Source organism: Paramisgurnus dabryanus, chromosome 23 (assembly GCF_030506205.2).
Source record: "Paramisgurnus dabryanus chromosome 23, PD_genome_1.1, whole genome shotgun sequence".
Classification (NCBI taxonomy): Eukaryota; Metazoa; Chordata; class Actinopteri; order Cypriniformes; family Cobitidae; genus Paramisgurnus; species Paramisgurnus dabryanus.
The window spans coordinates 28012744-28030045 of record NC_133359.1 but is presented as its reverse complement, the minus strand read 5'-3'; the positions used below and the strand labels follow the sequence as shown (position 1 = coordinate 28030045).

At 47.2% G+C, this 17302-nt stretch overlaps 34 non-coding genes across 34 annotated transcripts; all 34 read right to left on the bottom strand.

Moving 5' to 3' along the window:
* Nucleotides 1-404: 404 nt before the first annotated feature.
* Nucleotides 405-545, bottom strand: LOC135781896 (U4 spliceosomal RNA). Its single transcript, XR_010545304.1, has one exon. It is a non-coding gene; the product is annotated as a U4 spliceosomal RNA (small nuclear RNA).
* Nucleotides 546-1127: 582 nt separating this feature from the next.
* Nucleotides 1128-1209, bottom strand: trnas-uga (transfer RNA serine (anticodon UGA)). Its single transcript has one exon. It is a non-coding gene; the product is annotated as a tRNA-Ser (tRNA).
* A 375-nt stretch (nucleotides 1210-1584) lies between these two features.
* Nucleotides 1585-1666, bottom strand: trnas-aga (transfer RNA serine (anticodon AGA)). Its single transcript has one exon. It is a non-coding gene; the product is annotated as a tRNA-Ser (tRNA).
* Nucleotides 1667-1760: 94 nt separating this feature from the next.
* On the bottom strand, nucleotides 1761-1833 carry trnak-uuu (transfer RNA lysine (anticodon UUU)). The gene has a single exon. It is a non-coding gene; the product is annotated as a tRNA-Lys (tRNA).
* Nucleotides 1834-2425: 592 nt separating this feature from the next.
* On the bottom strand, nucleotides 2426-2566 carry LOC135781897 (U4 spliceosomal RNA). Its single transcript, XR_010545305.1, has one exon. It is a non-coding gene; the product is annotated as a U4 spliceosomal RNA (small nuclear RNA).
* A 582-nt stretch (nucleotides 2567-3148) lies between these two features.
* Nucleotides 3149-3230, bottom strand: trnas-uga (transfer RNA serine (anticodon UGA)). Its single transcript has one exon. It is a non-coding gene; the product is annotated as a tRNA-Ser (tRNA).
* Nucleotides 3231-3605: 375 nt separating this feature from the next.
* On the bottom strand, nucleotides 3606-3687 carry trnas-aga (transfer RNA serine (anticodon AGA)). The gene has a single exon. It is a non-coding gene; the product is annotated as a tRNA-Ser (tRNA).
* A 94-nt stretch (nucleotides 3688-3781) lies between these two features.
* Nucleotides 3782-3854, bottom strand: trnak-uuu (transfer RNA lysine (anticodon UUU)). The gene has a single exon. It is a non-coding gene; the product is annotated as a tRNA-Lys (tRNA).
* Nucleotides 3855-4446: 592 nt separating this feature from the next.
* Nucleotides 4447-4587, bottom strand: LOC135781898 (U4 spliceosomal RNA). Its single transcript, XR_010545306.1, has one exon. It is a non-coding gene; the product is annotated as a U4 spliceosomal RNA (small nuclear RNA).
* A 568-nt stretch (nucleotides 4588-5155) lies between these two features.
* Nucleotides 5156-5237, bottom strand: trnas-uga (transfer RNA serine (anticodon UGA)). Its single transcript has one exon. It is a non-coding gene; the product is annotated as a tRNA-Ser (tRNA).
* A 375-nt stretch (nucleotides 5238-5612) lies between these two features.
* trnas-aga (transfer RNA serine (anticodon AGA)) lies at nucleotides 5613-5694 on the bottom strand. The gene has a single exon. It is a non-coding gene; the product is annotated as a tRNA-Ser (tRNA).
* Nucleotides 5695-5788: 94 nt separating this feature from the next.
* Nucleotides 5789-5861, bottom strand: trnak-uuu (transfer RNA lysine (anticodon UUU)). The gene has a single exon. It is a non-coding gene; the product is annotated as a tRNA-Lys (tRNA).
* Nucleotides 5862-6453: 592 nt separating this feature from the next.
* Nucleotides 6454-6594, bottom strand: LOC135781899 (U4 spliceosomal RNA). The gene has a single exon (XR_010545307.1). It is a non-coding gene; the product is annotated as a U4 spliceosomal RNA (small nuclear RNA).
* A 582-nt stretch (nucleotides 6595-7176) lies between these two features.
* trnas-uga (transfer RNA serine (anticodon UGA)) lies at nucleotides 7177-7258 on the bottom strand. The gene has a single exon. It is a non-coding gene; the product is annotated as a tRNA-Ser (tRNA).
* Nucleotides 7259-7633: 375 nt separating this feature from the next.
* trnas-aga (transfer RNA serine (anticodon AGA)) lies at nucleotides 7634-7715 on the bottom strand. The gene has a single exon. It is a non-coding gene; the product is annotated as a tRNA-Ser (tRNA).
* A 94-nt stretch (nucleotides 7716-7809) lies between these two features.
* On the bottom strand, nucleotides 7810-7882 carry trnak-uuu (transfer RNA lysine (anticodon UUU)). Its single transcript has one exon. It is a non-coding gene; the product is annotated as a tRNA-Lys (tRNA).
* Nucleotides 7883-8474: 592 nt separating this feature from the next.
* On the bottom strand, nucleotides 8475-8615 carry LOC135781901 (U4 spliceosomal RNA). The gene has a single exon (XR_010545308.1). It is a non-coding gene; the product is annotated as a U4 spliceosomal RNA (small nuclear RNA).
* Nucleotides 8616-9197: 582 nt separating this feature from the next.
* Nucleotides 9198-9279, bottom strand: trnas-uga (transfer RNA serine (anticodon UGA)). Its single transcript has one exon. It is a non-coding gene; the product is annotated as a tRNA-Ser (tRNA).
* Nucleotides 9280-9654: 375 nt separating this feature from the next.
* trnas-aga (transfer RNA serine (anticodon AGA)) lies at nucleotides 9655-9736 on the bottom strand. The gene has a single exon. It is a non-coding gene; the product is annotated as a tRNA-Ser (tRNA).
* Nucleotides 9737-9830: 94 nt separating this feature from the next.
* trnak-uuu (transfer RNA lysine (anticodon UUU)) lies at nucleotides 9831-9903 on the bottom strand. The gene has a single exon. It is a non-coding gene; the product is annotated as a tRNA-Lys (tRNA).
* A 471-nt stretch (nucleotides 9904-10374) lies between these two features.
* Nucleotides 10375-10456, bottom strand: trnas-aga (transfer RNA serine (anticodon AGA)). Its single transcript has one exon. It is a non-coding gene; the product is annotated as a tRNA-Ser (tRNA).
* Nucleotides 10457-10550: 94 nt separating this feature from the next.
* Nucleotides 10551-10623, bottom strand: trnak-uuu (transfer RNA lysine (anticodon UUU)). Its single transcript has one exon. It is a non-coding gene; the product is annotated as a tRNA-Lys (tRNA).
* Nucleotides 10624-11215: 592 nt separating this feature from the next.
* Nucleotides 11216-11356, bottom strand: LOC135781902 (U4 spliceosomal RNA). The gene has a single exon (XR_010545309.1). It is a non-coding gene; the product is annotated as a U4 spliceosomal RNA (small nuclear RNA).
* Nucleotides 11357-11742: 386 nt separating this feature from the next.
* On the bottom strand, nucleotides 11743-11824 carry trnas-uga (transfer RNA serine (anticodon UGA)). Its single transcript has one exon. It is a non-coding gene; the product is annotated as a tRNA-Ser (tRNA).
* A 375-nt stretch (nucleotides 11825-12199) lies between these two features.
* Nucleotides 12200-12281, bottom strand: trnas-aga (transfer RNA serine (anticodon AGA)). The gene has a single exon. It is a non-coding gene; the product is annotated as a tRNA-Ser (tRNA).
* Nucleotides 12282-13040: 759 nt separating this feature from the next.
* On the bottom strand, nucleotides 13041-13181 carry LOC135781903 (U4 spliceosomal RNA). Its single transcript, XR_010545310.1, has one exon. It is a non-coding gene; the product is annotated as a U4 spliceosomal RNA (small nuclear RNA).
* A 582-nt stretch (nucleotides 13182-13763) lies between these two features.
* On the bottom strand, nucleotides 13764-13845 carry trnas-uga (transfer RNA serine (anticodon UGA)). Its single transcript has one exon. It is a non-coding gene; the product is annotated as a tRNA-Ser (tRNA).
* A 375-nt stretch (nucleotides 13846-14220) lies between these two features.
* trnas-aga (transfer RNA serine (anticodon AGA)) lies at nucleotides 14221-14302 on the bottom strand. Its single transcript has one exon. It is a non-coding gene; the product is annotated as a tRNA-Ser (tRNA).
* Nucleotides 14303-14396: 94 nt separating this feature from the next.
* On the bottom strand, nucleotides 14397-14469 carry trnak-uuu (transfer RNA lysine (anticodon UUU)). The gene has a single exon. It is a non-coding gene; the product is annotated as a tRNA-Lys (tRNA).
* A 592-nt stretch (nucleotides 14470-15061) lies between these two features.
* Nucleotides 15062-15202, bottom strand: LOC135781954 (U4 spliceosomal RNA). The gene has a single exon (XR_010545359.1). It is a non-coding gene; the product is annotated as a U4 spliceosomal RNA (small nuclear RNA).
* Nucleotides 15203-15784: 582 nt separating this feature from the next.
* trnas-uga (transfer RNA serine (anticodon UGA)) lies at nucleotides 15785-15866 on the bottom strand. The gene has a single exon. It is a non-coding gene; the product is annotated as a tRNA-Ser (tRNA).
* Nucleotides 15867-16241: 375 nt separating this feature from the next.
* Nucleotides 16242-16323, bottom strand: trnas-aga (transfer RNA serine (anticodon AGA)). The gene has a single exon. It is a non-coding gene; the product is annotated as a tRNA-Ser (tRNA).
* A 94-nt stretch (nucleotides 16324-16417) lies between these two features.
* Nucleotides 16418-16490, bottom strand: trnak-uuu (transfer RNA lysine (anticodon UUU)). The gene has a single exon. It is a non-coding gene; the product is annotated as a tRNA-Lys (tRNA).
* A 592-nt stretch (nucleotides 16491-17082) lies between these two features.
* On the bottom strand, nucleotides 17083-17223 carry LOC135781977 (U4 spliceosomal RNA). Its single transcript, XR_010545381.1, has one exon. It is a non-coding gene; the product is annotated as a U4 spliceosomal RNA (small nuclear RNA).
* Nucleotides 17224-17302: the final 79 nt, after the last annotated feature.

The following is a 17302-nucleotide window of genomic DNA, read 5'->3' as shown; positions in this document are numbered from 1 at the left end:
AGACTCTCTTTACTTCAGGAAAAGCACTCTTCATCCAAAACGTCACCAGAGAGGCAACGTTTCTAAGCTCAAGGAAATGTAGCTACATCTACGTAACATGCCGAAGTGACTCTTGAGCTGCACGAGAAAAAGCACATTTGACAAAACGTGACCCTGCCCGTGAAAACCCAGCTAAAATCTTTTTTGTGATTTGGTCTTTTCTACATAAAACCGTCCAACATACATAAAGGGTGTCGTTTGAAAACATCATCGTGATGTCCTTGGTACTGATTGCCACACAGAGGATGGAAATCAATGCGATGTCAAGTACCGGAATCAAACTTTGACGCTTTTAACCTCAGGACTATAAACATCAAAACAAACAAACACACACAACAAACTTCTCTTTGCAACAAACTCGTAAGTCTCTCAAGAGACTGTGAAAAATTGCCAAAGCTGACTGTATTTCAAGTCATCCTGGCGGGGTATTGGGTAAAGTTTTCAACCAGCAATGATCACGCCTCGGATAAACCTCATAGGCTACGATCTTGCCTCTGCGAAAGAATGATGGAAAAGGTCACGACCTCTCCTGTGCACATACCCGGACGCTGGACGACAGGGTGGTATTCAGGCTTTAAACTGAAATTAGACTTCAGGTACTGCTTTGCTGCATGTTGTGCCTTTTCAGCAGGTGAGAGATCTGCACAAAAAGTTTGTTCATTATCCGCTTTCTACTTAGAAAAGCAAAAGTGCAAATACACGTTTGAATTATTTAAGGAAAACAATCCGGGGGAGAGAATTGTGGGAATCCTGAAAACAAAGAGGGTAGAGCCATAGTCCTTAACCTCTCAGAAAATTGCTCAGGTCAGGATCAACTCGATTAGCGACGATCTACAACAGTTGTAAACAAAGTCTTGTTCCAGCTCTTCTATGGTTTCCTGCTGCACGTGCAGTATATGGTCAAAATGACAATGGAAGCCACATCACTTCACAACAGAGCCGATCTCTCACACACACAGGAGAAACTATGAAAGGCTGCATAGTTTTCCCACTGTGCAACCCATGGAACCAACTTGAGCTGCAGAAATAAAGCAAATCGTGAGCTGGAACATCCAACAAGAGAGAGGCCGAGCCAGGGACCAGAAACTCGTAGTCGGCAGGGCTTGAACCTGCACGGGGAGACCCCAATGGATTTCAAATCCAGCGCCTTAACCACTCGGCCACGACTACAACAGGGTAACCTGGTGAGCTCTCTGGGCCTGGTGTGTGCTGGAAAAGAACTTGACGGTCAGGCAACCAGCCGATCACAAAAGGGGCAGGAGCGGGAAGACCCCAACAGACTTTCCCGGAAGGGCTGCCGTGACCCGGATTCGAACCGGGGTTGCTGCGGCCACAACGCAGAGTACTAAACACTATACGATCACGGCGTGCCACGGGGCTGCGCAAGAAAGATGCCTGCGGGTCTGCCTGAGTACAATGGCTGTGAGGGGACTGCCATTTCTATGCAGAAGTCAAAATCATTTTTGTATTTCTTTCAACTGCAAATCTTAAGCAGAAGCCCTCACGAAGTAGAGTCGGTCTACTCGAGAGTCTGAAGTCTGAAGACGTAGTCGGCAGGATTCGAACCTGCGCGGGGAGACCCCAATGGATTTCTAGTCCATCGCCTTAACCACTCGGCCACGACTACATGCTGTCGCTGTTGGGAAACTTTATCCTTTCCCCGTTCGCTACGAAACGGAGCTCTAGACACAGCAGCACAAAAGGTGATCGAGGCTACTCATCGCCCGAACAGGGACTTGAACCCTGGACCCTCAGATTAAAAGTCTGATGCTCTACCGACTGAGCTATCCGGGCTCGCACCTGAGTTCCAGGGCTTCACGCCTCAGCCAAGTACGGGACTTCAGTACCATGTCCTGTTAGCTACTCTTTGGTCTATGGACAGGTTAAATATTACTAGAATGCCAGAATGAGCAGGAAACTGCTTCAGTCTTCAAACAGAGTGCGTATTATCTATTTAAGTGGAGAAATCTTGCTTCTGCATGAGACTCTCTTTACTTCAGGAAAAGCACTCTTCATCCAAAACGTCACCAGAGAGGCAACGTTTCTAAGCTCAAGGAAATGTAGCTACATCTACGTAACATGCCGAAGTGACTCTTGAGCTGCACGAGAAAAAGCACATTTGACAAAACGTGACCCTGCCCGTGAAAACCCAGCTAAAATCTTTTTTGTGATTTGGTCTTTTCTACATAAAACCGTCCAACATACATAAAGGGTGTCGTTTGAAAACATCATCGTGATGTCCTTGGTACTGATTGCCACACAGAGGATGGAAATCAATGCGATGTCAAGTACCGGAATCAAACTTTGACGCTTTTAACCTCAGGACTATAAACATCAAAACAAACAAACACACACAACAAACTTCTCTTTGCAACAAACTCGTAAGTCTCTCAAGAGACTGTGAAAAATTGCCAAAGCTGACTGTATTTCAAGTCATCCTGGCGGGGTATTGGGTAAAGTTTTCAACCAGCAATGATCACGCCTCGGATAAACCTCATAGGCTACGATCTTGCCTCTGCGAAAGAATGATGGAAAAGGTCACGACCTCTCCTGTGCACATACCCGGACGCTGGACGACAGGGTGGTATTCAGGCTTTAAACTGAAATTAGACTTCAGGTACTGCTTTGCTGCATGTTGTGCCTTTTCAGCAGGTGAGAGATCTGCACAAAAAGTTTGTTCATTATCCGCTTTCTACTTAGAAAAGCAAAAGTGCAAATACACGTTTGAATTATTTAAGGAAAACAATCCGGGGGAGAGAATTGTGGGAATCCTGAAAACAAAGAGGGTAGAGCCATAGTCCTTAACCTCTCAGAAAATTGCTCAGGTCAGGATCAACTCGATTAGCGACGATCTACAACAGTTGTAAACAAAGTCTTGTTCCAGCTCTTCTATGGTTTCCTGCTGCACGTGCAGTATATGGTCAAAATGACAATGGAAGCCACATCACTTCACAACAGAGCCGATCTCTCACACACACAGGAGAAACTATGAAAGGCTGCATAGTTTTCCCACTGTGCAACCCATGGTACCAACTTGAGCTGCAGAAATAAAGCAAATCGTGAGCTGGAACATCCAACAAGAGAGAGGCCGAGCCAGGGACCAGAAACTCGTAGTCGGCAGGGCTTGAACCTGCGCGGGGAGACTCCAATGGATTTCAAATCCATCGCCTTAACCACTCGGCCACGACTACAACAGGGTAACCTGGTGAGCTCTCTGGGCCTGGTGTGTGCTGGAAAAGAACTTGACGGTCAGGCAACCAGCCGATCACAAAAGGGGCAGGAGCGGGAAGACCCCAACAGACTTTCCCGGAAGGGCTGCCGTGACCCGGATTCGAACCGGGGTTGCTGCGGCCACAACGCAGAGTACTAAACACTATACGATCACGGCGTGCCACGGGGCTGCGCAAGAAAGATGCCTGCGGGTCTGCCTGAGTACAATGGCTGTGAGGGGACTGCCATTTCTATGCAGAAGTCAAAATCATTTTTGTATTTCTTTCAGCTGCAAATCTTAAGCAGAAGCCCTCACGAAGTAGAGTCGGTCTACTCGAGAGTCTGAAGTCTGAAGACGTAGTCGGCAGGATTCGAACCTGCGCGGGGAGACCCCAATGGATTTCTAGTCCATCGCCTTAACCACTCGGCCACGACTACATGCTGTCGCTGTTGGGAAACTTTATCCTTTCCCCGTTCGCTACGAAACGGAGCTCTAGACACAGCAGCACAAAAGGCGATGGAGGCTACTCATCGCCCGAACAGGGACTTGAACCCTGGACCCTCAGATTAAAAGTCTGATGCTCTACCGACTGAGCTATCCGGGCTCGCACCTGAGTTCCAGGGCTTCACGCCTCAGCCAAGTACGGGACTTCAGTACCATGTCCTGTTAGCTACTCTTTGGTCTATGGACAGGTTAAATATTACTAGAATGCCAGAATGAGCAGGAAACTGCTTCAGTCTTCAAACAGAGTGCGTATTATCTATTTAAGTGGAGAAATCTTGCTTCTGCATGAGACTCTCTTTACTTCAGGAAAAGCACTCTTCATCCAAAACGTCACCAGAGAGGCAACGTTTCTAAGCTCAAGGAAATGTAGCTACATCTACGTAACATGCCGAAGTGACTCTTGAGCTGCACGAGAAAAAGCACATTTGACAAAACGTGACCCTGCCCGTGAAAACCCAGCTAAAATCTTTTTTGTGATTTGGTCTTTTCTACATAAAACCGTCCAACATACATAAAGGGTGTCGTTTGAAAACATCATCGTGATGTCCTTGGTACTGATTGCCACACAGAGGATGGAAATCAATGCGATGTCAAGTACCGGAATCAAACTTTGACGCTTTTAACCTCAGGACTATAAACATCAAAACAAACAAACACACACAACAAACTTCTCTTTGCAACAAACTCGTAAGTCTCTCAAGAGACTGTGAAAAATTGCCAAAGCTGACTGTATTTCAAGTCATCCTGGCGGGGTATTGGGTAAAGTTTTCAACCAGCAATGATCACGCCTCGGATAAACCTCATAGGCTACGATCTTGCCTCTGCGAAAGAATGATGGAAAAGGTCACGACCTCTCCTGTGCACATACCCGGACGCTGGACGACAGGGTGGTATTCAGGCTTTAAACTGAAATTAGACTTCAGGTACTGCTTTGCTGCATGTTGTGCCTTTTCAGCAGGTGAGAGATCTGCACAAAAAGTTTGTTCATTATCCGCTTTCTACTTAGAAAAGCAAAAGTGCAAATACACGTTTGAATTATTTAAGGAAAACAATCCGGGGGAGAGAATTGTGGGAATCCTGAAAACAAAGAGGGTAGAGCCATAGTCCTTAACCTCTCAGAAAATTGCTCAGGTCAGGATCAACTCGATTAGCGACGATCTACAACAGTTGTAAACAAAGTCTTGTTCCAGCTCTTCTATGGTTTCCTGCTGCACGTGCAGTATATGGTCAAAATGACAATGGAAGCCACATCACTTCACAACAGAGCCGATCTCTCACACATGAAAGGCTGCATAGTTTTCCCACTGTGCAACCCATGGTACCAACTTGAGCTGCAGAAATAAAGCAAATCGTGAGCTGGAACATCCAACAAGAGAGAGGCCGAGCCAGGGACCAGACACTCGTAGTCGGCAGGGCTTGAACCTGCGCGGGGAGACCCCAATGGATTTCAAATTCATCGCCTTAACCACTCGGCCACGACTACAACAGGGTAACCTGGTGAGCTCTCTGGGCCTGGTGTGTGCTGGAAAAGAACTTGACGGTCAGGCAACCAGCCGATCACAAAAGGGGCAGGAGCGGGAAGACCCCAACAGACTTTCCCGGAAGGGCTGCCGTGACCCGGATTCGAACCGGGGTTGCTGCGGCCACAACGCAGAGTACTAAACACTATACGATCACGGCGTGCCACGGGGCTGCGCAAGAAAGATGCCTGCGGGTCTGCCTGAGTACAATGGCTGTGAGGGGACTGCCATTTCTATGCAGAAGTCAAAATCATTTTTGTATTTCTTTCAACTGCAAATCTTAAGCAGAAGCCCTCACGAAGTAGAGTCGGTCTACTCGAGAGTCTGAAGTCTGAAGACGTAGTCGGCAGGATTCGAACCTGCGCGGGGAGACCCCAATGGATTTCTAGTCCATCGCCTTAACCACTCGGCCACGACTACATGCTGTCGCTGTTGGGAAACTTTATCCTTTCCCCGTTCGCTACGAAACGGAGCTCTAGACACAGCAGCACAAAAGGCGATCGAGGCTACTCATCGCCCGAACAGGGACTTGAACCCTGGACCCTCAGATTAAAAGTCTGATGCTCTACCGACTGAGCTATCCGGGCTCGCACCTTAGTTCCAGGGCTTCACGCCTCAGCCAAGTACGGGGCTTCAGTACCATGTCCTGTTAGCTACTCTTTGGTCTATGGACAGGTTAAATATTACTAGAATGCCAGAATGAGCAGGAAACTGCTTCAGTCTTCAAACAGAGTGCGTATTATCTATTTAAGTGGAGAAATCTTGCTTCTGCATGAGACTCTCTTTACTTCAGGAAAAGCACTCTTCATCCAAAACGTCACCAGAGAGGCAACGTTTCTAAGCTCAAGGAAATGTAGCTACATCTTCGTAACATGCCGAAGTGACTCTTGAGCTGCACGAGAAAAAGCACATTTGACAAAACGTGACCCTGCCCTTGAAAACCCAGCTAAAATCTTTTTTGTGATTTGGTCTTTTCTACATAAAACCGTCCAACATACATAAAGGGTGTCGTTTGAAAACATCATCGTGATGTCCTTGGTACTGATTGCCACACAGAGGATGGAAATCAATGCGATGTCAAGTACCGGAATCAAACTTTGACGCTTTTAACCTCAGGACTATAAACATCAAAACAAACAAACACACACAACAAACTTCTCTTTGCAACAAACTCGTAAGTCTCTCAAGAGACTGTGAAAAATTGCCAAAGCTGACTGTATTTCAAGTCATCCTGGCGGGGTATTGGGTAAAGTTTTCAACCAGCAATGATCACGCCTCGGATAAACCTCATAGGCTACGATCTTGCCTCTGCGAAAGAATGATGGAAAAGGTCACGACCTCTCCTGTGCACATACCCGGACGCTGGACGACAGGGTGGTATTCAGGCTTTAAACTGAAATTAGACTTCAGGTACTGCTTTGCTGCATGTTGTGCCTTTTCAGCAGGTGAGAGATCTGCACAAAAAGTTTGTTCATTATCCGCTTTCTACTTAGAGAAGCAAAAGTGCAAATACACGTTTGAATTATTTAAGGAAAACAATCCGGGGGAGAGAATTGTGGGAATCCTGAAAACAAAGAGGGTAGAGCCATAGTCCTTAACCTCTCAGAAAATTGCTCAGGTCAGGATCAACTCGATTAGCGACGATCTACAACAGTTGTAAACAAAGTCTTGTTCCAGGTCTTCTATGGTTTCCTGCTGCACGTGCAGTATATGGTCAAAATGACAATGGAAGCCACATCACTTCACAACAGAGCCGATCTCTCACACACACAGGAGAAACTATGAAAGGCTGCATAGTTTTCCCACTGTGCAACCCATGGTACCAACTTGAGCTGCAGAAATAAAGCAAATCGTGAGCTGGAACATCCAACAAGAGAGAGGCCGAGCCAGGGACCAGACACTCGTAGTCGGCAGGGCTTGAACCTGCGTGGGGAGACCCCAATGGATTTCAAATCCATCGCCTTAACCACTTGGCCACGACTACAACAGGGTAACCTGGTGAGCTCTCTGGGCCTGGTGTGTGCTGGAAAAGAACTTGACGGTCAGGCAACCAGCCGATCACAAAAGGGGCAAGAGCGGGAAGACCCCAACAGACTTTCCCGGAAGGGCTGCCGTGACCCGGATTCGAACCGGGGTTGCTGCGGCCACAACGCAGAGTACTAAACACTATACGATCACGGCGTGCCACGGGGCTGCGCAAGAAAGATGCCTGCGGGTCTGCCTGAGTACAATGGCTGTGAGGGGACTGCCATTTCTATGCAGAAGTCAAAATCATTTTTGTATTTCTTTCAACTGCAAATCTTAAGCAGAAGCCCTCACGAAGTAGAGTCGGTCTACTCGAGAGTCTGAAGTCTGAAGACGTAGTCGGCAGGATTCGAACCTGCGCGGGGAGACCCCAATGGATTTCTAGTCCATCGCCTTAACCACTCGGCCACGACTACATGCTGTCGCTGTTGGGAAACTTTATCCTTTCCCCGTTCGCTACGAAACGGAGCTCTAGACACAGCAGCACAAAAGGCGATCGAGGCTACTCATCGCCCTAACAGGGACTTGAACCCTGGACCCTCAGATTAAAAGTCTGATGATCTACCGACTGAGCTATCCGGGCTCGCACCTGAGTTCCAGGGCTTCACGCCTCAGCCAAGTACGGGACTTCAGTACCATGTCCTGTTAGCTACTCTTTGGTCTATGGACAGGTTAAATATTACTAGAATGCCAGAATGAGCAGGAAACTGCTTCAGTCTTCAAACAGAGTGCGTATTATCTATTTAAGTGGAGAAATCTTGCTTCTGCATGAGACTCTCTTTACTTCAGGAAAAGCACTCTTCATCCAAAACGTCACCAGAGAGGCAACGTTTCTAAGCTCAAGGAAATGTAGCTACATCTACGTAACATGCCGAAGTGACTCTTGAGCTGCACGAGAAAAAGCACATTTGACAAAACGTGACCCTGCCCGTGAAAACCCAGCTAAAATCTTTTTTGTGATTTGGTCTTTTCTACATAAAACCGTCCAACATACATAAAGGGTGTCGTTTGAAAACATCATCGTGATGTCCTTGGTACTGATTGCCACACAGAGGATGGAAATCAATGCGATGTCAAGTACCGGAATCAAACTTTGACGCTTTTAACCTCAGGACTATAAACATCAAAACAAACAAACACACACAACAAACTTCTCTTTGCAACAAACTCGTAAGTCTCTCAAGAGACTGTGAAAAATTGCCAAAGCTGACTGTATTTCAAGTCATCCTGGCGGGGTATTGGGTAAAGTTTTCAACCAGCAATGATCACGCCTCGGATAAACCTCATAGGCTACGATCTTGCCTCTGCGAAAGAATGATGGAAAAGGTCACGACCTCTCCTGTGCACATACCCGGACGCTGGACGACAGGGTGGTATTCAGGCTTTAAACTGAAATTAGACTTCAGGTACTGCTTTGCTGCATGTTGTGCCTTTTCAGCAGGTGAGAGATCTGCACAAAAAGTTTGTTCATTATCCGCTTTCTACTTAGAAAAGCAAAAGTGCAAATACACGTTTGAATTATTTAAGGAAAACAATCCGGGGGAGAGAATTGTGGGAATCCTGAAAACAAAGAGGGTAGAGCCATAGTCCTTAACCTCTCAGAAAATTGCTCAGGTCAGGATCAACTCGATTAGCGACGATCTACAACAGTTGTAAACAAAGTCTTGTTCCAGCTCTTCTATGGTTTCCTGCTGCACGTGCAGTATATGGTCAAAATGACAATGGAAGCCACATCACTTCACAACAGAGCCGATCTCTCACACACACAGGAGAAACTATGAAAGGCTGCATAGTTTTCCCACTGTGCAACCCATGGTACCAACTTGAGCTGCAGAAATAAAGCAAATCGTGAGCTGGAACATCCAACAAGAGAGAGGCCGAGCCAGGGACCAGACACTCGTAGTCGGCAGGGCTTGAACCTGCGCGGGGAGACCCCAATGGATTTCAAATCCATCGCCTTAACCACTTGGCCACGACTACAACAGGGTAACCTGGTGAGCTCTCTGGGCCTGGTGTGTGCTGGAAAAGAACTTGACGGTCAGGCAACCAGCCGATCACAAAAGGGGCAAGAGCGGGAAGACCCCAACAGACTTTCCCGGAAGGGCTGCCGTGACCCGGATTCGAACCGGGGTTGCTGCGGCCACAACGCAGAGTACTAAACACTATACGATCACGGCGTGCCACGGGGCTGCGCAAGAAAGATGCCTGCGGGTCTGCCTGAGTACAATGGCTGTGAGGGGACTGCCATTTCTATGCAGAAGTCAAAATCATTTTTGTATTTCTTTCAACTGCAAATCTTAAGCAGAAGCCCTCACGAAGTAGAGTCGGTCTACTCGAGAGTCTGAAGTCTGAAGACGTAGTCGGCAGGATTCGAACCTGCGCGGGGAGACCCCAATGGATTTCTAGTCCATCGCCTTAACCACTCGGCCACGACTACATGCTGTCGCTGTTGGGAAACTTTATCCTTTCCCCGTTCGCTACGAAACGGAGCTCTAGACACAGCAGCACAAAAGGCGATCGAGGCTACTCATCGCACGAACAGGGACTTGAACCCTGGACCCTCAGATTAAAAGTCTGATGCTCTACCGACTGAGCTATCCGGGCTCGCACCTGAGTTCCAGGGCTTCACGCCTCAGCCAAGTACGGGACTTCAGTACCATGTCCTGTTAGCTACTCTTTGGTCTATGGACAGGTTAAATATTACTAGAATGCCAGAATGAGCAGGAAACTGCTTCAGTCTTCAAACAGAGTGCGTATTATCTATTTAAGTGGAGAAATCTTGCTTCTGCATGAGACTCTCTTTACTTCAGGAAAAGCACTCTTCATCCAAAACGTCACCAGAGAGGCAACGTTTCTAAGCTCAAGGAAATGTAGCTACATCTACGTAACATGCCGAAGTGACTCTTGAGCTGCACGAGAAAAAGCACATTTGACAAAACGTGACCCTGCCCGTGAAAACCCAGCTAAAATCTTTTTTGTGATTTGGTCTTTTCTACATAAAACCGTCCAACATACATAAAGGGTGTCGTTTGAAAACATCATCGTGATGTCCTTGGAGAGTCTGAAGTCTGAAGACGTAGTCGGCAGGATTCGAACCTGCGCGGGGAGACCCCAATGGATTTCTAGTCCATCGCCTTAACCACTCGGCCACGACTACATGCTGTCGCTGTTGGGAAACTTTATCCTTTCCCCGTTCGCTACGAAACGGAGCTCTAGACACAGCAGCACAAAAGGCAATCGAGGCTACTCATCGCACGAACAGGGACTTGAACCCTGGACCCTCAGATTAAAAGTCTGATGCTCTACCGACTGAGCTATCCGGGCTCGCACCTGAGTTCCAGGGCTTCACGCCTCAGCCAACTACGGGACTTCAGTACCATGTCCTGTTAGCTACTCTTTGGTCTATGGACAGGTTAAATATTACTAGAATGCCAGAATGAGCAGGAAACTGCTTCAGTCTTCAAACAGAGTGCGTATTATCTATTTAAGTGGAGAAATCTTGCTTCTGCATGAGACTCTCTTTACTTCAGGAAAAGCACTCTTCATCCAAAACGTCACCAGAGAGGCAACGTTTCTAAGCTCAAGGAAATGTAGCTACATCTACGTAACATGCCGAAGTGACTCTTGAGCTGCACGAGAAAAAGCACATTTGACAAAACGTGACCCTGCCCGTGAAAACCCAGCTAAAATCTTTTTTGTGATTTGGTCTTTTCTACATAAAACCGTCCAACATACATAAAGGGTGTCGTTTGAAAACATCATCGTGATGTCCTTGGTACTGATTGCCACACAGAGGATGGAAATCAATGCGATGTCAAGTACCGGAATCAAACTTTGACGCTTTTAACCTCAGGACTATAAACATCAAAACAAACAAACACACACAACAAACTTCTCTTTGCAACAAACTCGTAAGTCTCTCAAGAGACTGTGAAAAATTGCCAAAGCTGACTGTATTTCAAGTCATCCTGGCGGGGTATTGGGTAAAGTTTTCAACCAGCAATGATCACGCCTCGGATAAACCTCATAGGCTACGATCTTGCCTCTGCGAAAGAATGATGGAAAAGTCATTTTCCATTATTTAAGGAAAACAATCCGGGGGAGAGAATTGTGGGAATCCTGAAAACAAAGAGGGTAGAGCCATAGTCCTTAACCTCTCAGAAAATTGCTCAGGTCAGGATCAACTCGATTAGCGACGATCTACAACAGTTGTAAACAAAGTCTTGTTCCAGCTCTTCTATGGTTTCCTGCTGCACGTGCAGTATATGGTCAAAATGACAATGGAAGCCACATCACTTCACAACAGAGCCGATCTCTCACACATGAAAGGCTGCATAGTTTTCCCACTGTGCAACCCATGGTACCAACTTGAGCTGCAGAAATAAAGCAAATCGTGAGCTGGAACATCCAACAAGAGAGAGGCCGAGCCAGGGACCAGACACTCGTAGTCGGCAGGGCTTGAACCTGCGCGGGGAGACCCCAATGGATTTCAAATCCATCGCCTTAACCACTCGGCCACGACTACAACAGGGTAACCTGGTGAGCTCTCTGGGCCTGGTGTGTGCTGGAAAAGAACTTGACGGTCAGGCAACCAGCCGATCACAAAAGGGGCAGGAGCGGGAAGACCCCAACAGACTTTCCCGGAAGGGCTGCCGTGACCCGGATTCGAACCGGGGTTGCTGCGGCCACAACGCAGAGTACTAAACACTATACGATCACGGCGTGCCACGGGGCTGCGCAAGAAAGATGCCTGCGGGTCTGCCTGAGTACAATGGCTGTGAGGGGACTGCCATTTCTATGCAGAAGTCAAAATCATTTTTGTATTTCTTTCAACTGCAAATCTTAAGCAGAAGCCCTCACGAAGTAGAGTCGGTCTACTCGAGAGTCTGAAGTCTGAAGACGTAGTCGGCAGGATTCGAACCTGCGCGGGGAGACCCCAATGGATTTCTAGTCCATCGCCTTAACCACTCGGCCACGACTACATGCTGTCGCTGTTGGGAAACTTTATCGTTTCCCCGTTCGCTACGAAACGGAGCTCTAGACACAGCAGCACAAAAGGCGATCGAGGCTACTCATCGCCCGAACAGGGACTTGAACCCTGGACCCTCAGATTAAAAGTCTGATGCTCTAGCGACTGAGCTTTCCGGGCTCGCACCTGAGTTCCAGGGCTTCACGCCTCAGCCAAGTACGGGACTTCAGTACCATGTCCTGTTAGCTACTCTTTGGTCTATGGACAGGTTAAATATTACTAGAATGCCAGAATGAGCAGGAAACTGCTTCAGTCTTCAAACAGAGTGCGTATTATCTATTTAAGTGGAGAAATCTTGCTTCTGCATGAGACTCTCTTTACTTCAGGAAAAGCACTCTTCATCCAAAACGTCACCAGAGAGGCAACGTTTCTAAGCTCAAGGAAATGTAGCTACATCTACGTAACATGCCGAAGTGACTCTTGAGCTGCACGAGAAAAAGCACATTTGACAAAACGTGACCCTGCCCGTGAAAACCCAGCTAAAATCTTTTTTGTGATTTGGTCTTTTCTACATAAAACCGTCCAACATACATAAAGGGTGTCGTTTGAAAACATCATCGTGATGTCCTTGGTACTGATTGCCACACAGAGGATGGAAATCAATGCGATGTCAAGTACCGGAATCAAACTTTGACGCTTTTAACCTCAGGACTATAAACATCAAAACAAACAAACACACACAACAAACTTCTCTTTGCAACAAACTCGTAAGTCTCTCAAGAGACTGTGAAAAATTGCCAAAGCTGACTGTATTTCAAGTCATCCTGGCGGGGTATTGGGTAAAGTTTTCAACCAGCAATGATCACGCCTCGGATAAACCTCATAGGCTACGATCTTGCCTCTGCGAAAGAATGATGGAAAAGGTCACGACCTCTCCTGTGCACATACCCGGACGCTGGACGACAGGGTGGTATTCAGGCTTTAAACTGAAATTAGACTTCAGGTACTGCTTTGCTGCATGTTGTGCCTTTTCAGCAGGTGAGAGATCTGCACAAAAAGTTTGTTCATTATCCGCTTTCTACTTAGAAAAGCAAAAGTGCAAATACACGTTTGAATTATTTAAGGAAAACAATCCGGGGGAGAGAATTGTGGGAATCCTGAAAACAAAGAGGGTAGAGCCATAGTCCTTAACCTCTCAGAAAATTGCTCAGGTCAGGATCAACTCGATTAGCGACGATCTACAACAGTTGTAAACAAAGTCTTGTTCCAGCTCTTCTATGGTTTCCTGCTGCACGTGCAGTATATGGTCAAAATGACAATGGAAGCCACATCACTTCACAACAGAGCCGATCTCTCACACACACAGGAGAAACTATGAAAGGCTGCATAGTTTTCCCACTGTGCAACCCATGGTACCAACTTGAGCTGCAGAAATAAAGCAAATCGTGAGCTGGAACATCCAACAAGAGAGAGGCCGAGCCAGGGACCAGACACTCGTAGTCGGCAGGGCTTGAACCTGCGCGGGGAGACCCCAATGGATTTCAAATCCATCGCCTTAACCACTTGGCCACGACTACAACAGGGTAACCTGGTGAGCTCTCTGGGCCTGGTGTGTGCTGGAAAAGAACTTGACGGTCAGGCAACCAGCCGATCACAAAAGGGGCAAGAGCGGGAAGACCCCAACAGACTTTCCCGGAAGGGCTGCCGTGACCCGGATTCGAACCGGGGTTGCTGCGGCCACAACGCAGAGTACTAAACACTATACGATCACGGTGTGCCACGGGGCTGCGCAAGAAAGATGCCTGCGGGTCTGCCTGAGTACAATGGCTGTGAGGGGACTGCCATTTCTATGCAAAAGTCAAAATCATTTTTGTATTTCTTTCAACTGCAAATCTTAAGCAGAAGCCCTCACGAAGTAGAGTCGGTCTACTCGAGAGTCTGAAGTCTGAAGACGTAGTCGGCAGGATTCGAACCTGCGCGGGGAGACCCCAATGGATTTCTAGTCCATCGCCTTAACCACTCGGCCACGACTACATGCTGTCGCTGTTGGGAAACTTTATCCTTTCCCCGTTCGCTACGAAACGGAGCTCTAGACACAGCAGCACAAAAGGCGATCGAGGCTACTCATCGCCCTAACAGGGACTTGAACCCTGGACCCTCAGATTAAAAGTCTGATGCTCTACCGACTGAGCTATCCGGGCTCGCACCTGAGTTCCAGGGCTTCACGCCTCAGCCAAGTACGGGACTTCAGTACCATGTCCTGTTAGCTACTCTTTGGTCTATGGACAGGTTAAATATTACTAGAATGCCAGAATGAGCAGGAAACTGCTTCAGTCTTCAAACAGAGTGCGTATTATCTATTTAAGTGGAGAAATCTTGCTTCTGCATGAGACTCTCTTTACTTCAGGAAAAGCACTCTTCATCCAAAACGTCACCAGAGAGGCAACGTTTCTAAGCTCAAGGAAATGTAGCTACATCTACGTAACATGCCGAAGTGACTCTTGAGCTGCACGAGAAAAAGCACATTTGACAAAACGTGACCCTGCCCTTGAAAACCCAGCTAAAATCTTTTTTGTGATTTGGTCTTTTCTACATAAAACCGTCCAACATACATAAAGGGTGTCGTTTGAAAACATCATCGTGATGTCCTTGGTACTGATTGCCACACAGAGGATGGAAATCAATGCGATCTCAAGTACCGGAATCAAACTTTGACGCTTTTAACCTCAGGACTATAAACATCAAAACAAACAAACACACACAACAAACTTCTCTTTGCAACAAACTCGTAAGTCTCTCAAGAGACTGTGAAAAATTGCCAAAGCTGACTGTATTTCAAGTCATTCTGGCGGGGTATTGGGTAAAGTTTTCAACCAGCAATGATCACGCCTCGGATAAACCTCATAGACTACGATCTTGCCTCTGCGAAAGAATGATGGAAAAGGTCACGACCTCTCCTCTGCACATACCCGGACGCTGGACGACAGGGTGGTATTCAGGCTTTAAACTGAAATTAGACTTCAGGTACTGCTTTGCTGCATGTTGTGCCTTTTCAGCAGGTGAGAGATCTGCACAAAAAGTTTGTTCATTATCCGCTTTCTACTTAGAAAAGCAAAAGTGCAAATACACGTTTGAATTATTTAAGGAAAACAATCCGGGGGAGAGAATTGTGGGAATCCTGAAAACAAAGAGGGTAGAGCCATAGTCCTTAACCTCTCAGAAAATTGCTCAGGTCAGGATCAACTCGATTAGCGACGATCTACAACAGTTGTAAACAAAGTCTTGTTCCAGGTCTTCTATGGTTTCCTGCTGCACGTGCAGTATATGGTCAAAATGACAATGGAAGCCACATCACTTCACAACAGAGCCGATCTCTCACACACACAGGAGAAACTATGAAAGGCTGCATAGTTTTCCCACTGTGCAACCCATGGTACCAACTTGAGCTGCAGAAATAAAGCAAATCGTGAGCTGGAACATCCAACAAGAGAGAGGCCGAGCCAGGGACCAGACACTCGTAGTCGGCAGGGCTTGAACCTGCGCGGGGAGACCCCAATGGATTTCAAATCCATCGCCTTAACCACTCGGCCACGACTACAACAGGGTAACCTGGTGAGCTCTCTGGGCCTGGTGTGTGCTGGAAAAGAACTTGACGGTCAGGCAACCAGCCGATCACAAAAGGGGCAAGAGCGGGAAGACCCCAACAGACTTTCCCGGAAGGGCTGCCGTGACCCGGATTCGAACCGGGGTTGCTGCGGCCACAACGCAGAGTACTAAACACTATACGATCACGGCGTGCCACCGGGCTGCGCAAGAAAGATGCCTGCGGGTCTGCCTGAGTACAATGGCTGTGAGGGGACTGCCATTTCTATGCAGAAGTCAAAATCATTTTTGTATTTCTTTCAACTGCAAATCTTAAGCAGAAGCCCTCACGAAGTAGAGTCGGTCTACTCGAGAGTCTGAAGTCTGAAGACGTAGTCGGCAGGATTCGAACCTGCGCGGGGAGACCCCAATGGATTTCTAGTCCATCGCCTTAACCACTCGGCCACGACTACATGCTGTCGCTGTTGGGAAACTTTATCCTTTCCCCGTTCGCTACGAAACGGAGCTCTAGACACAGCAGCACAAAAGGCGATCGAGGCTACTCATCGCCCGAACAGGGACTTGAACCCTGGACCATCAGATTAAAAGTCTGATGCTCTACCGACTGAGCTATCCGGGCTCGCACCTGAGTTCCAGGGCTTCACGCCTCAGCCAAGTACGGGACTTCAGTACCATGTCCTGTTAGCTACTCTTTGGTCTATGGACAGGTTAAATATTACTAGAATGCCAGAATGAGCAGGAAACTGCTTCAGTCTTCAAACAGAGTGCGTATTATCTATTTAAGTGGAGAAATCTTGCTTCTGCATGAGACTCTCTTTACTTCAGGAAAAGCACTCTTCATCCAAAACGTCACCAGAGAGGCAACGTTTCTAAGCTCAAGGAAATGTAGCTACATCTACGTAACATGCTGAAGTGACTCTTGAGCTGCACGAGAAAAAGCACATTTGACAAAACGTGACCCTGCCCGTGAAAACCCAGCTAAAATCTTTTTTGTGATTTGGTCTTTTCTACATAAAACCGTCCAACATACATAAAGGGTGTCGTTTGAAAACATCATCGTGATGTCCTTGGTACTGATTGCCACACAGAGGATGGAAATCAATGCGATGTCAAGTACCGGAATCAAACTTTGACGCTTTTAACCTCAGGACTATAAACATCAAAACAAACAAACACACACAACAAACTTCTCTTTGCAACAAACTCGTAAGTCTCTCAAGAGACTGTAAAAAATTGCCAAAGCTGACTGTATTTCAAGTCATCCTGGCGGGGTATTGGGTAAAGTTTTCAACCAGCAATGATCACGCCTCGGATAAACCTCATAGGCTACGATCTTGCCTCTGCGAAAGAATGATGGAAAAGGTCACGACCTCTCCTGTGCACATACCCGGACGCTGGACGACAGGGTGGTATTCAGGCTTTAAACTGAAA